Source organism: Pipistrellus kuhlii, unplaced genomic scaffold (genome assembly GCF_014108245.1).
Source record: "Pipistrellus kuhlii isolate mPipKuh1 unplaced genomic scaffold, mPipKuh1.p scaffold_m20_p_2, whole genome shotgun sequence".
NCBI classification, from domain to species: domain Eukaryota; kingdom Metazoa; phylum Chordata; class Mammalia; order Chiroptera; family Vespertilionidae; genus Pipistrellus; species Pipistrellus kuhlii.
In genome coordinates, this window is record NW_023425515.1 from 166,255,169 (window position 1) to 166,270,324 (window position 15,156).

Here is a 15,156-nt window from a genome sequence, read left to right on the forward strand (position 1 = left end):
ACATCGATGTTTCTGTCTCTATCTCCCTCTTCTTCCCTCTCTCTGAAATCAATAAAAACGTATTATAAAAAGAAGAAGAAGGAGGAGGAGGAGGCCACGTGAAGACAGAGATACTTAGGGAGAATGCATTGACAATGGAGGCAGAGATTAGAGTGATACAGCAACAAGCCAAGGCTCGCCAAAGATGACCAGTTGTCACCCAAATCCTGAAGAGACCCATGGAACAGAGTCTCCCTCAGAGCTCTCAGGAGGAACCTGGCTAACACCTTGACTTTGAACTCTAGTCTCCAGGATTGTGAGAAAATAAATGTAGGTTGTTTAAGCCGTCTAGTCCATTGTACTTGGTTACAACTGCCCTAGGAAACTAACACACTGTCAGTCCTAACTTGTTCAGTGCCTGCTTCCCATCCCCTGGCTGTGTGCTGCTTAGAAATAGGAACCACTCATCTTCTCCATCCTAAACCCCCAGTGCCCGGCACAGATTTGGCATACAGTAGGCCTCTGTAAATATTTGAGGAATGAATGAATGGTGACCTAAAATAAATATGAAATTAACTGTAATTATAACTGGGTAGTAGAATTGCGACTCATTTTTATTTCTTTCATGTGACATACTATGCTTTTGAAAGTTACCTCTTTAGAAATGGTACTAATGTTTTCATCAAGAAAAAAACTAAGTACACATTTTTATTTGCAAAATGCACATTAAAATAACAGACATTTATACCACTGTGCATTTTGTTAAGAGGGAAAAGTTCTGCTCTATGCTTGATAACTGCCTTTTTATTGATTAATTGATTCTTCCTTATGTCACCAGAGTGCTTTCCGGAGTCAGATTTACAGAGTTCGAGCTCTGGGGACTTGTGAAACACAGGTTCCAGGCGGGCAGGATCCAGGCAGACTGCATGCTTCTCACCGTCTCTGTTACCCACTGCCTCTCGGAGCTGGTGGGATCAGGCCAGTTGTGGCACCTGCCACCTGACAGGGCTGCTAGACTTGTCACCTGATAGCACCACCAGCCCTAGCCAAAGACACTCTCAAACAAAAGCAAGCTCCTTCCCTCAGTGAATGCACGGCCCAGTGCCTCTCAGATTTAAATGTGCACACCGGTCACCTGGGCGAGTTGTTGAAATGCAGATTCTGATTCCATGGGTCCCAGGTGGAACAGGGAACTCTGCATTTCTTACAAACTCTCGGGGCCCTGAGAGATAAAGATAACATCCTCTGGTTGTTCTGCAGGAGTGAACTCTTCTGGGTGGGGAGACCAGAGAAGGCATCATGGGGCAAAGCACTGCAGAGCACCTCAAAAGATAGGGGGGATCTGGAGAGGTAGAGGTGGCAAGAAAGAGGTGGGAACTACCTGGGAAGGCCCAGAGAGAAAACTTTAGGCTCCGAGATTGGTGCAGTTGGCGTGGGAGGGAGGTACCACTGTGAAGAGAGGGCTGGAAAGGTAGGCTGGGATCAGCCAATGAAGGCCTCTGCATGAGGGCTGAGAGGCCTGGCTTTAATCCTGGAGGGAGTGAAATCTGACATGACTTAGATGCGGTGTCTTACAGAAATCAATCTGACACCGAGCGCAGAGTCAGAAGAAAGCCTGACAGCAGGAAGAGCAGTCAGGAGGCCGCCGGGAAGAAGGGCTGCCCGGCTTCACCTGGTGCAGGTGCCGAGGAAAAGGTGACCAGGTGTCATGGGGTGGGGGGGGGGAGCCTTGGGGGCTGCCTAGAGTTAATGATGGGGCAAGGCTGGGGAGAGGGAAACAACCAGAATCCAAAATGACGTACAGGAAAGGTGGGGACTCAGAGGTGCCATCAGCAGAGGAAATAGTTGGTTTCTGGGGAAAATGAGTCCTCATTTTACATATGATAAGTCTGAGATGATACTGCAACTCCCACACGGAGGCGTTGGGCAGGCAGGCAGATGCACTGGAGCTCAGAAGGGCCATGTGCGTGGGCAGGCTTTGGGTATGTTCCCCAGAGGGAAAACTGGGATATGGGAAGGAAGGAGAATGCCCAGAGAAGAGTGTAGAGTGAGGAAAGGGCCAGAGATAATGCCCAGGGCTTGGAGAAAAGTGAAATCCATTGAAGGGTAGAGGATCAGTGGGAGAACTCAGAGAAGATGCATGAGTACACCGATGGCCAATCTGGAGACCCCAGTCTCTGAACCGCACCCTGACACTGGGACCAAGGCCTGCCCAGCCCAGCCAGGAGGGAGGCCGGGGAGCATCCTTATGCTCTCCTACGAGCAGGGAAAATCCAGGCCTGAAAATGAGCGCAGCCTGTAATGGAAAGAAGACTTTGGATGGGTACAGAAGGGGCTAGATCCCCTGGGGAGGTCCCAAGGATCCTGGGGGCCCCCAGCACTTATTCTGGCTCAGCCCAAACTCAGGAGGACAATCCCCCCAGCCAAACGCACACACAGGACAGAGTCACACCCAGGCGGCTACAGAACCCCTTCCCCCAGGGGGAGGGCAGAGAAGGTGGGGGAAGAGACCTTTGGAACAAAGCCTTATTTCTGGGGAGTACATCGTTTCTTTATCACTCCACCAGGAGAGTGAGCAGAGACACTACTAACAATCCCACAAGGACCGCAGGTGTAAATCAGGACTATCCCTAGCAAATCCAGCTGGGGGGCCATCCTCGCCCTGGGGAATCCTGGATCTCAACACAATACCCGTTCGGTCCCTGCTCCTCCTAGATGAGCTGGTGGGGCTAACAGACAGGCTAGTTCGTCCTCTGAGGCCGGCTCCCTCCAACAGACCCCCCAACCTCCACCCCCTCCCGAGGGCGCCGGTGGATGGGGAAGTTTCTCTGCCTCCCAGCCCCGCCCCAGTCTGAGCTCTGAAATCCCCTTCGGGAGACACAGCAGCACCAAGGACAGCAGCCAGCCGTGGCTCGCTCCACGCTCGCCGCCTTTTTTTTTTTTTTTTTTTTTTTTTTTTTTTTAATTGCTGGGGCGCCGCTAGGCCTGATCAATATTTCATGGGGATAGGGGCTCGGATTACTAGCTTCGCGCCAAGCTGGAAGGCGCCGCCTGCGCCTGCCATCAGCTCTGGGGACCCTCCTTGGGAATTGAGCACAACCGCAGACCCCACCAGGCAGACCTCGCCCTCAGCTACTCCCCTTTTCCCAGCACCTCCTGCTCCCTCCCACCACGTCCCTTTCCAGGTCACAAAGACCCACGTGCACAGTACACACCTCCAAGCAGCCACTCGGATACACCACACAGCCAGACACACACAGTGCGAAGACAACAACATACACCACACCACAGGCACACACCACACACACACACACACACACACACACACACACCAATATGCCTCACAGATACACTACATGAAGATGCATTTGCCACAGACCCATGTGCACATCACACGCAGACACATGAGACACCCTGACACACACACTGCACAAAAACCCACACACAGAGAACCTCAGACCTAGGACCCAAAGATGCCTTTACCACAGATACACACATCACACAGCCCCACACACGCAGCCATGCACACATATACAGTGTCTGTCATGGACACCCCCAGACATGTCATCCAGAGCTACATTCACCACAGACACACACATCACATACACATATTCATACAAACTTAAACTCTCACTCACATACACATGCACATACAATATGCCTTCACAGAGACCCCAGACATTCACCTTGAATATATACTCGTAAGCACATACCCTGCAGTACCAGGCCCCCCTCCCAGAGCCCAGGCCTGCCCTCCCACTGCGAACACGGGACTGGGGCGGGGACAGGCAGCTGTTGGGCCCCGTGGATAAACCCTGGGGCCTCCTGGGGTCAATGCCCAATCCTCAGGAGCAGGCAGTCAGCAGCACGGAGGTGGGGCAGGTGAACGGAGACCTCTGAGATCCCAAATCCTCCTGACTTCTCTGTCCCCAGACACCAAGTTCTGGGGCATGTAGCTCTGGGGACAGCTGAGTGCTCCCTGGGACTCCAGCCTTTGGGAGGTCCTGGGACCTGTGTTGTGCATGGAGACCGGGAGACTGTTAAGCCTGCAACTCCTGTTCCCCCAGGAGTGCCCAAGGCCCGATTCAGACCAGGGGGCATCCTGCCCCCATCCAGACACCTCAACTCCAAGAGTCCCAAGCAGGCTGAGGGAGCAGTGGCACAAGTTCTCCTGTCTGCAGGCACAATCATGGCAGGATTCTCTGAAAGAAAGCCAAGCCAGAGCACAGGGCAAGGAGAGGGATGCAGGCTGGCACAGCAGGGGGTAAGGGCGACGGTGGCAGGCACCTTCCAGATTATCTAGGCCAATGGTCCTCAACTCTGCCCATCCCTGTACCACATCCCAATTTCGCATTAGCTACATAGCACAATGTGCCCCCTCTGCGATATCTATCGAGTCTACATACTCCTGAGGTGTTCATTATCTTCTTCAAATTTACACTTTTAACTAAGTAGCATTTACTTTAATTAGAAACTCACTGTAAATAGAGAGCCAATATCACTTTAATAAGTAGAAAATGGCAGTAAAATAAATACAGTATCAACAAAGCGATATTATTATATCTTTAGCTAATTGAGCTGCCAGTCAACATCTCTTTGTTACCAAGCGGAGGGCAGCAAGCATTGGAAAGTGGGTAAAGACACACTAGCACTACATGACACTTCTTCCTGGTGACAACCTTGGACTTGATAAAGTTGAAAGGGAACCAACTTTCTCGCTACGTGAGCCAATGCTATGGAATGGCAGGTCCACGAGCCACGGAAAGTCATATCAGGTCCCACTTCCCACATTGGGAAGCTCTAGCCTTGTCTGCCTCCTGCAGAAGTTTGGGCACTGCGGCCAGCTGGCACTCCATTGCCACGGTCCATTCTGGTAATGACAATCCTTAGAAATTGCTCAGTTCCGTCCTATTTACAAACTGTCCTTACACTCAACTCCCAATACTAGACGTGCAGCAGGAATTATCATGCCCATTTTTTAATGAGAAAGTTGAGGCTCCAAAAGGTTAAGAGACTTATCCGGAGTCATACAGACGGGGTAGGTCTACGAGTAGGAGACCCTCAACTTCTACCCAGATGCCTTTTCTGCTCTACGTGCACCCATCTGTCCCACACTCAGGAGCCCTTGCTCTGAACTGACCGATGCTGGGCATAGAGGGAGGATGGATTCCGGTGTCTGCTGGTATCTGAGGTTCTTGCAACCCCAAAAGGCAAACAGGGAAGTGAATAAGCAGCTGAAGTTAAGAGATATTAAGAGTTTTTACTTTGGCATTACACTGCTGTGTGCCCCTAGCCTGCAAATGTCACCTCTCTGAACATCAGTTCCATTGTCTGCAAAATAATACCCATTATAGGGCATGTAGATTAAATGAAATAATGCATGTGCATAAAGTCTGGCACAAAGGGCTCAAAAGTATGTATCATTGGAGAAGTACAAAAAATAAAGTGAATACAGGCAAAGAATAACTGATTGGGGCCGAAGCCGGTTTGGCTCAGTGGTAGAGCGTCGGTCTGTGGACTGAAAGGTCCCAGGTTCGATTCCGGTCAAGGGCTTGTACATTGGTTGCGGACACATCCCCAGTAGGAGGTGTGCAAGAGGCAGCTGGTCAATGTTTCTCTCTCATCGACGTTTCTAGCTCTCTATCTCTCTCCCTTCCTCTCTGTAAAAAATCAATAAAATATATTAAAATAAATAAAAAAAAATAATAATAATAACTGATTGGGGAAGGGGAGCAGGTGTGGCATGGTTTATCACAGAGGAAAGAAAAGGGTCTAAGTTTAGAGGATAAATGTGACTTTGGTAGGAGAATAGTCCGACTGCTCATGTCCTCCTCCTCCTTCCTCTGTCACCTCTCCAAATTTCAAGATCTAAACTCCTCTGTCTCTGTTCAGGCCTTTGACACGTTCTTCAGAGCCTGCCTGGGCACTGCCGCCCCAGGAAGACTCCCTTTCAGTCACAATGCCCAGTCTGTTTCCTCCAGGTGCTGCTCAGATGGAAGGCTGGGACCCAGGCCCACCCTGGCACTCTAAGGATCCTAGCAGAAATACTTTCCAGGACAGCAAAGACCCCCGCTATCTCTGAGGAAGTTAAGAGACATGTTTGCATGTCTGACTGTGTGATCCTTCCCAGCAGGCTGCCACTGATTGGACCAGGGTGGGCGCCTGACCCACTCAGAGCCAATCTGGTCTTCTGGAAGTTTGGGCTTGTATCTGTCAAATCCTGAATGTGGCTGGAACCAAGGGGCACAATACAGGAACTATGGGTGTTTGGAAAAGCAGCGAAACCCTAGTCTGTGGAGACAGAAAGGTAAAAGCAGCCAATAAGGTTGCTTCCATTTTTCTGGCCTACAGGTCACCCTTCCCAAAAGCTAATGCTTTTTCTGGCCCTCAGTTCCCAAAAATCCCTTGTATCCTCATAATAAACCCTTCTGTCTGACTGAGGCTGGCTTGAGTGAGTTTCTGTATACAAGCAAAGACCTAATTAAGGCAGGGAAAATGCTGGGAGCTAGAGAATCAAAGATGATCACTCCTGAAGAAAAATAATCATGGTGCCTGCATGGGGGGAGCGCAGTTTAATAGGAGACAGGAGGAAGAGATGTAGACACAGCACCGATGAGGCCAGGGAGGGAGTGGGCTAAGTCTGCCCAGGGAGGGCCGGGAGGGCTCTTCAGAGGCTTCACTGCAAAGGTGGCAGCTGAGCTGGTTTTGAAGAATAAAGGACTTTCTCCAGGGAGACAACACAGGGGTGGGGAGGCATTACGGGCAGAGGAACAGCAAGTACTGAGGCACAGAGGCATAGAACAGCCTGCTGTGTTAGAGGAACTGCCAGGAGTTCAAAGTGTGGTGGGGGAGCAGGGGAGATGAGGCTGGAGTCTCGCAGATCACAAAGGGCTTTGAACACCGTGCCAAGAAGCTACCAGGATGGGACGCCACCGGAAGTATTTTAAGTAGCAGGGGGTGACAGGGTCAGGTCTGTGCTTCAGAAAGATGGCTCTGTGGCTGTCATGAGAAAGGACTGCGGAAGGCAGGCCCAGCGGGATGCTGGGAGGTCAGTGAGTTTGCTAAGCAATGATTCATCCGTTCCTTCGTTCACGGAACAGCTCACTGCACACCTACTATGTGCTGGGGCGAGGCAAATCAGGACTCCTGACCCCATGGAGTTCACAGTCTAGCAAGAAAGAAAGACAAGGAAAAAAGCAATTCAAGTGTGATGAGTGTCGTGAAGAAGAAGGAGGAGGTCCTACGGAGAGGGATGGTGTTCAGTTTCCGGTTTTCAGGCTTTGCTGCAGAGATGATGTTTGAGCTGGCATCTACAGGATAAGTAGGAGTAAGCAGGGCACCAGGAGGAGGAGGGGTGCATTTCAGGATGAGGGAACATGTGTGAAGTCCTGCAGCGGAGGGAGAGGGATAACGGTGCAAGAGGATACAAAAAGACAGGCAAGGACCAGATCACGCAACGCCTTGTACATGACGTCAGAGACTGGCTTTTATTCCAAGAAGTCTTGGAAGGGTCTTAGGCAGGGAAATGGTAGAAACATTTCTGTCTAGGAGATCACAGTGTGAAAGGTGAAACGAAGTGAGGCAAGAACAGAATCCTCAGGGGAGCAGCTTAGGAGGCTGTCACAGTGGTCCAGGTGAGGGTTAAAGGTGGTCTGGAAGGAGGAGGGTGGGCAGGCAGAGGGATGACAGATTCATAAGATATTCAGAACCAATGGGACTTGCTGAGGATTGGCTGTGGGATGTGGGGGTGAGGTGTCCAGGAGAACTTCCAGCTTTCCAGCTGGAGCAAGTGGGTGGGAGGTGGTGGCAGAGAAGAGCTGGGGACATGGGAGACAGAGCAGTTGCCTGCAGATGGAGCTGTGGACCTAGGTTGGCTCCTGAGGTTGAGTGTGTCACATCTAAATGGGGCCCAGGAAGCAGTTATAACTGCAGGTCTGGAGCCCAGAAGAGATATAGTCAAGAGAGCAGATGAAGATGAAGATCCCCTGGTGGTGGGGTAGAGTGTGCAATAGAGTAAGAAAAGGGGCCTGGGTAGTTCTGAGAAGTCATGGTAGCAGCAGGGCCTGGGGGCAGAGTGACCAGGAGCTCTGGGCTTAGAAAATCAGAACCACAAAATCCAAAGGGTACTTTGCTCAGGCCTGGGAGGCATCTGGCTTGGGTCCCACCTTTCCTGGCCAAGCATAACATTTTGGCACAGGCACTTCCCGGCTGAGACAGCCCTCCCTTTCCCACCTCATCTTCCTCCTTGGCAAAGTCCAGGTTGTCTTTCAGACCTAGTTCAGAGGGCTCCTCTTCCTAGTTGAAGACTTCCCTGATCTAGGCATGTGCTCTGCCGTCCAACAACCTGGGTTTGAATCCCAGCTCTGCCTCTGGAAGGCTGTGTGACTGGCCGGGAAATGTAATCTCACTGTCCTCATCGACTCAACAGAAAAAAACGGTAATGCCTACCTCATAGGGCTGCTTGAAGATGAGCATGTAAAGTGCTCAGCAGAGAACCTAGCACACAGTAAACACTAAATAAACGTTACTATTATTAACATCACACCCACTTTGGGACAGTTAGTCATGTCCTCCACTCTATACCTCCTCCACTTGGGAACTGTTTGCAGGGCCTGTGTCCCTCCCTGCCTCTTTCTATCCAACGTGTGGGGCTGTGTAACACAGGGCCCGGTGCGAAATCAAAATGCAGGGCTCCTCGTTCAAAATTATTAAAAATGATTAAGACAGCAGAATATTAAGGCAAGTGTGGGATCCTTCCTGTGCCACCACAGACTCATGAAACCAGCCCGGGGCCCGGGCCCGGCCCAAGTAGGCATCAACCTTCATGCAAAAGAGTAAAAATGCCAGCTGACAACCGAAATGGTTTTGTGATTTTCATCTGGAATTTCACTGTATCCTTCCCATAGAGAGATAACATCAATCCCCTTTTAGAGCCCAGGCCACTGAAGTCCAGAGACACGGGGCATGCGTTCCAGCTGGAATGTGAACGTGGGATAGTTGCCTCCAAAGCCCTGCCTGGTGCCCTCTGGCTCCACAGGGAGCTCAGGAGAACCTCACCCCGAGGGATGAACTTCGCCAACGAGGCCCAGAGGGAGGGAGCTGGAGGGACCGGGACTGGCCCCCTCCCCCCTGGGACAAGCCACATAAACAACCAGCTCCCTGGGCACCAGGGCTGCTGCACAGGGGAGGGGGTAGGAGAAGGCAAAAGGTCACTCCGGAGAAGGCTGTGCCTGAGGGCCACAGACCCCGGCCCGCACTCTCTGGAAATCAGACCCTGCCTCCTCTGCTTAAAACTGTTCAGGGACTGCCACTGGCCTCAGGACCGTTCCCACATCTTTAGTGTCCCGCTAGGCCAGGGCGTTCTGGCCTGGCTGTGCGGACGCCTGCCCACTCTCCTCTCTCTCCACTGTGGTCCTCCCCCCGCCACACCAAGGCTGTGGCACACACATTCCCTTTCCTCATCACTTCCTGTGCCCTCAACTCCTGTCGCTCTAGGATCCCTGAATCCTTCCTTTCAATACACATCACCTGCTCTGGGCTGTTCCCTGGCTCACAGGCGCCCAGAGGCAGGGCCTGCCTGGCTCACAGGGTTTGGTACATCAGGTATCTGAGAGTAACCCCCTGCATCAGAAGTGGGGAGAGAGAAGGGGCTCTGCACTCTCTCCCCTGCTCTCCACTCCTCCCCAACCGTCCTTTTCCCATCCAGGCATCTTGAGCCCAAAGTGTGAGGAGCCCAAACTTGCACAGGGAAGAGAATCATCATACAGTAGGCAGCCCCTGCCTGCCAGCTCTGGGCTGGGTGCTGTGCATCCAGTCAGTACATTTAATCCCTCAAGAATCTTCCATATGGGGGTGGGGCAGTCTGGGTGAAAATTATTCCTATTTCCCAGGTTGCTCACTAAAGTGGTTGAGACCACTTGCCTGGAATGGTAATGGAGCCTGGGGGTGGAGGATGCCACACTTGAACTCAGGACTAAGTTTCTGGTGTCCTTTCTGCCCCTGGGACTTACTGTTCCCAGCCAGCTCACCTCCAACCACAGAGCCGTTGCTCCTCACCCAGGCCCTCCGTTCACACACACCCCAGGCAGCATGGCTCCTCTGTTGGGTCAGCAAAACACCTGTGTAGAGGCCAGTGTAGAAAGCACGACTCCCCTGGGTCAACAAAATGCCCTTGTGAGAGAAATACCCACCCCAGGTCTGCCAAACACTGATGGGGAAAGACACCCCCATTGTCAGCAAAGTGCAGGTACAGGAGGCACATCCTGCAGCCCTAGTCAGCAAAAAGCCCATGTGAGAGACACTGCCCTATACCCCCCTCCGCCTGGGCCCACCACATAGGCTTGGGGTACACAGGAAGAGTCCTCCGAGGTGGTGCTCCTGGGGAGGGGGAAGGCAGTATCTCTGGGGCCGTTGCCTGGGGGTGGGGTGGGAGAGAAGGCTGCGGCTGGGGAGTGGAGCGGAGGAGCTGACAGGGGTGAGAGTTCTCACATGGCACTAATGAAATCAACCACCAGTCTGTGCCCCCCTCCCACCTCTGCCCCCTGCTCCTCAGGGACCCTCCAGGCTCCAGCTGATGCAATGCTCAGGCCCAATAATTGTTTTCTTCCCTCTTTAAAGGGCCAGCTGCTGATGCAGCAGCAGACACCACCCTGACCCTTGACAGACCCCACAGAGCTCAGCACCCGGTTAGGGACAAGGGGAGCCCAGAAAGGAGCAGCTCAGCCCTGGGTTCTGCAGAACAAAATCCAATTAATGTCCAGAGGCCAGAAGTGTCTGTGAGCAAGACGGGAGGCAAAGATAATAAGGCGGAGACAGTGCTCCCAGGAGAACACATGCCCGGAGGCAGGGACCTTGGTCCCTGCTGGGTCCTCAGCACCTGACTCCTGCTTGCCTGTCCTGTCAAGTCCTTGGCACAGGAGTTACTCCTGAGTTCAGCAGTTATGTGACTGAGCTTCCCTGAGTTCCAGGCACTGTGCTAAGCAGCTTAAATCCACCATTTTATTTGCTCCTCCCAGCCGAACGAGAAGGTGCGTCTGTTTCACTGAAGGAGGCGCAGAGAAAGGAAGTGATTTCCTGAATAGCACACAGCCAGAAAGTGGCACGGCCTGGGTGTGAAGCCAAGTTTGCCCAACTCTGGGCTTCCTATCCTGCAGAGAGCGGTCAGTTTCAAACCCCAGGGCTGGAGATCCCTCCCCATGTGGCCTGGCACAGAGGGCAGGGCAGGGGTCTGTGGGTCCTAAAGAGGCTCTGAAGGCCATGGTGTTTGGTTTAAACACGGGTTTCACAGACCCCTTCCTCAACCCCCCCACACACACCGCACCCCCCCCCCAAGAGAATGCCCCATTAGGTTGCCCACATACCCCCAGGGACAGTTGGCAGCTGCCTGATTACAGACTAATTGGTGGCTGCTAGCAACTGTGGGACTGGCTAGTTAACCCCTTGGTGACGAGGCCTAGCCCAGAAAGGCCCTCTCCCCACACTTCAGGCTCTAAACCCAAGGACCCTAGACTTACGTCATCATGGGAAGAAAACTGGACCAAAGGGGCAGCAGCCTTCCTCTCCGCACCCAGACAACACCCCAGCCCATAGGACCACCTCCAAACAGCCCACAGGTGGCAGTGCCAGCCACCACCCCTTGTTCTCTGGCCCTGGGTATGGCTTGCTCACCCTATCCAGGACCACGGGAGCTGTGGGTCCTTCCTGGGTTTCCAGGCCCAGGATCCTGGGAAGCACCCCCCGCCTCAGGGTTGGATTGTCCAGAGAAAGTGAGGTGGGCATGGGTCCAGGTAGCCTAGAGGCCGGCCAGTGAAGAAGCCTTCCCCTGAGGGAGAGGGTGCCCAGGTTGCTCACCAAGGGTTCTGCCAAGCTTCCCCGAACCCTGGACTTCCCACTGTGGATTGACCAACTGCCTTTCCCAGCTTCCCAGAAGCCCTCTCTTCCACCCAGGGCTGGGGTGAGCACCACCCTGTTTCTTTCATAGAGTGGGGAGGGGGGGGGGGTTCCCTCTAGGCACCACAATGGTGTCTCGTTGGGAGGAAACAGTGGCCGCTTCTCAACCAGGGCACAGGCAGGAGGGAGCAAGGCAGGCTGCCTTCCAGCTCCCTTTCCAGGAGGAATTTTAAACACTTTCCAAAAATGCCATGCGAGGCAATGCTGCTGAAGACCAGGGCCCCAGATGCTCTGAGCTTCAGCAAAAAAACTCAAGACTCTGGAGCCCCCTACTCCATTTCCAGGCTTCCCCAAATGCCCTGTGTTCCCCTCTTAGCCCTTAGCCCCCTCCCCAGAGCCATCACGCACACTGTGCTTATCCCACCTCTTCCCCGGCTTCCGCCCCCCAGACCCTGCAAGCTCTCATCCCTACGTGGCGCCTCCCGGCCGGCCGGAGCGCCCCCCCTCCTCCCCGGGTGGTGGTCCCTCAGACCTCCGCAGCCCTCTCCCCACGTCCACTTCCAGGCGAACGAGGCCTACGACTCACCTGGGGTGGGGCCGGGGTCCACACAGGGAGGGGTCTCCGGTGGCCCCGAAGGCGCTGAAGGCGGGGCAGGTGCTGCCCTGGGACCCCGCCCCGCGGACCCGGCGGTAGGCGCGGCCCGGTCCCGGGCGGGCGGGCGGAGGACTGGGCGCGGGTAGGGGAGCGGGGAGGGGAGGGGCGGCGAGGGGAGCTCAGGGGGGCATCGCCCGCCGCCGGGCCGGCAGCTCTGCTCCGCCTGCCTGCGCTGCCGGCTCCGCAACCACCAGGATCCTCAGCCGCCGCCGCCGCCGCCGGGTGCAAAGCCCGAGCCCGGGCTGGCGGGAGGCGAAGAGGGAGGCGGGGTCTGCTGGGGGCGGGGCCTGCGGCGGGTGGGGCCACGGGGAGGGCGGGGTCCGCCGGGCTGGATGTAGTGTGGGGCGGGGCCTCGTGGAATCCGGGGGAGTCTGGGTTTGCCAGGTTGAAGGCCAAGGAAGCTAGTCAGGCCTCTAAGGGGGCGGGTATAGAAGATGCCTCATACTCCCACCTCATACCTTCCCCTCCTCTCCACCACAGCCTCGTTCAGTTCTTTCTCAGCCTTCCTTTGCATTGGATCACCTCAATGGCACCCAGTACCCCTGTCCCACCCTGAACCAGACTCAGGAACGTCAGGTGAGGAGAAGAGGAGGAAATGGCTCCCAAGCATCAAATCCAATTTACAGATGGGAAGACGGAAGCCCAGAGAGGAGAAGACTTGCCCAAGTGCCTGCTGTGGGGGACAGAGACTTTATGGTGTCCCTTTCAGACAGAGGGTAAGTTGTAGAGTTTCCTTCTCTGAGGCCCACGTTCACCTCCCTCCCCCGCCCTCTCTGCTCCTAGAGCGGTGTTTTTCCACTTGAGGGGATGTTGCCCCCAACCTCCATTGCCAGGAACAGTTGGCAGTATCTGGAGAGACATCGTTGGTTTTCAAAACTGGGGGCTGCTACCAGCCAGTGGGATGAGACGAGGCATCCTCCAACACACATGACAGCCCCGTGCCAGAGAACTATCAAGCCAGAACGTCAACCGTGCCCAGGTTGAGAAGCCCTGCTCCCGAACCTGGTATCATCTAACTGAACTTCCCAGTGGGCTCCTGAGCCCTGGGCTCCTTGGCAGCCAGGGACGTGAGGAGCATGCTGTATAAAGTGTCTCCTAGAGGCATGCCTGCCTCCATCTTGCCGTGTCCACTTCGGAGCTCATGTCCTTAATTCCGCTCATTTACCGAGGGGATAATATTGTTAGTAAATGTCTTCCTAATTGTTTGCTGGAGGCAGGCAAAACAAGCATTTTGCTGAGGGCATGGATTGAAATGAGAATGGAGAGTGGAAAAGGAAAGTGCAGGGAAAGGAAAATGATTGGGATTAAATGACCATCCGGAGATAGCTAGCTGTATTTTCTACATACCTCTCACTCTCTCATCCCTTCTCCTTTGGTCCGAGAGAAGGATAAACTGAGACCCAACAATGTGGAGAGCCCAAACTGGGTCCTACCATTGGCCAGCGGTGGTGCTGGGACTCACAATTCTATTCACTTATTTTTAAAATATATATATGTTTTTACTTCAGAGAGGGAGAGGAATCAAGAGATAAAGACATCAATGATGAGAGAGAATCATTGATTGGCTGCCTCCTGCATGCCTCCTACTGGGGATTGAGCACATCCCAGGCTTATGCCCTTGACCGGATTTGAACCTTGGACTTTTAAATCCGCAGGCTGACGCTCTATCCACTGAGCCAAACTGGCTAGGGCATTTCTATTCACTTATTAATGAAACTTTTGTTATCATCTAATCTACATCAGGCTTAGAACTAAGGCCTGTGTTGTAGAATGATTGTTCTGGAGCAGAAAGGGGGATTAGATGATTGGGGACACAATGGGGACCAGGGAAGTGGCTGGGACAATGGTGTAGGTGAGATGTGGAGAGCAGAGTCTGTGAAGATGTAGGAGAGAGGGGCGGGACCAGGAATCCTCTGTGCTCCTCCCTGGCATCCCATCACAGAGACAGGTAATTCAGTGCTCCCTTTGGAATAACGACTCCTTTGTACATCTGATGAATGCTTGGGCTTTCCCTCTGGAGAAATGTGCAGATGTACACTTTCCATATAATCTCAGGGGCTCCAAAACTCTATATTGGGGGGATAATGGTAGAGGTTGATTCTTAAGTGCATACAGAAGAATAACACACAGGAATAATAATTTTTTAAAAAGCTAGGGAAAAAAGTAATTGACAAGGGTTTACCTTACCTGATATTAAAATATACGATAAACTCAGTACATTTAAAGAAGTATGATGTTGAAGCAAACCTAGAGGAATCAGTGGGACAGAATGGAGTACAGAAATGGCCAACCATACAAGGGAGTTTCACGTATGATAAAGGTGGCACTTCGGGTAAATGTGGGGAAATATAGGTCTTTCAACAAATGGGTGAAATAACTGGCAAGTCATTTGCGGAAATAAAAGAAAGCAGTAAATTTTTCCTACAACAGAAATAAATTTCAGGTGGAGTGCATAATTAAATAACACCATAATGTACCAGAAGAAAACATACTCAATGTTTTAATAATCTTGGAAATAAAATACTTTCTAAGCATAATGAAAGCTAGAAGCCAAAGGAAAAACACCAATAAATTTTACTATAAAAACTTCTAGAGAGAAGTGATCATACTCAAGATTAAAGACAAATAACAAA

At 52.8% G+C, this 15,156-nt stretch overlaps 1 protein-coding gene and 1 long non-coding RNA gene across 5 annotated transcripts in view; both read right to left on the reverse strand.

Moving 5' to 3' along the window:
- LOC123652723 overlaps nucleotides 1–3,319 on the reverse strand; it is a 28,908-nt gene extending 25,589 nt beyond the window's left edge. The window contains exon 1 of the long non-coding RNA XR_006742199.1: nucleotides 3,279–3,319. This is a non-coding gene — a long non-coding RNA (uncharacterized LOC123652723). The remainder of the gene's footprint in view (nucleotides 1–3,278) is intronic.
- The window catches only part of RIMS3 (regulating synaptic membrane exocytosis 3), a 38,373-nt gene extending 25,589 nt beyond the window's left edge, over nucleotides 1–12,784 (reverse strand). For 2 of the 4 annotated variants that reach the window (XM_045584655.1, XM_045584656.1), the window contains exon 1: nucleotides 12,455–12,782. The gene's annotated coding sequence lies outside the window, so the exon portion shown is untranslated. Of the gene's footprint in view, nucleotides 1–12,454 lie in introns of all 4 variants that reach the window. The other 2 variants (XM_036446090.2, XM_036446091.2) reach the window with 2 other exon arrangements.
- Nucleotides 12,785–15,156: the final 2,372 nt, after the last annotated feature.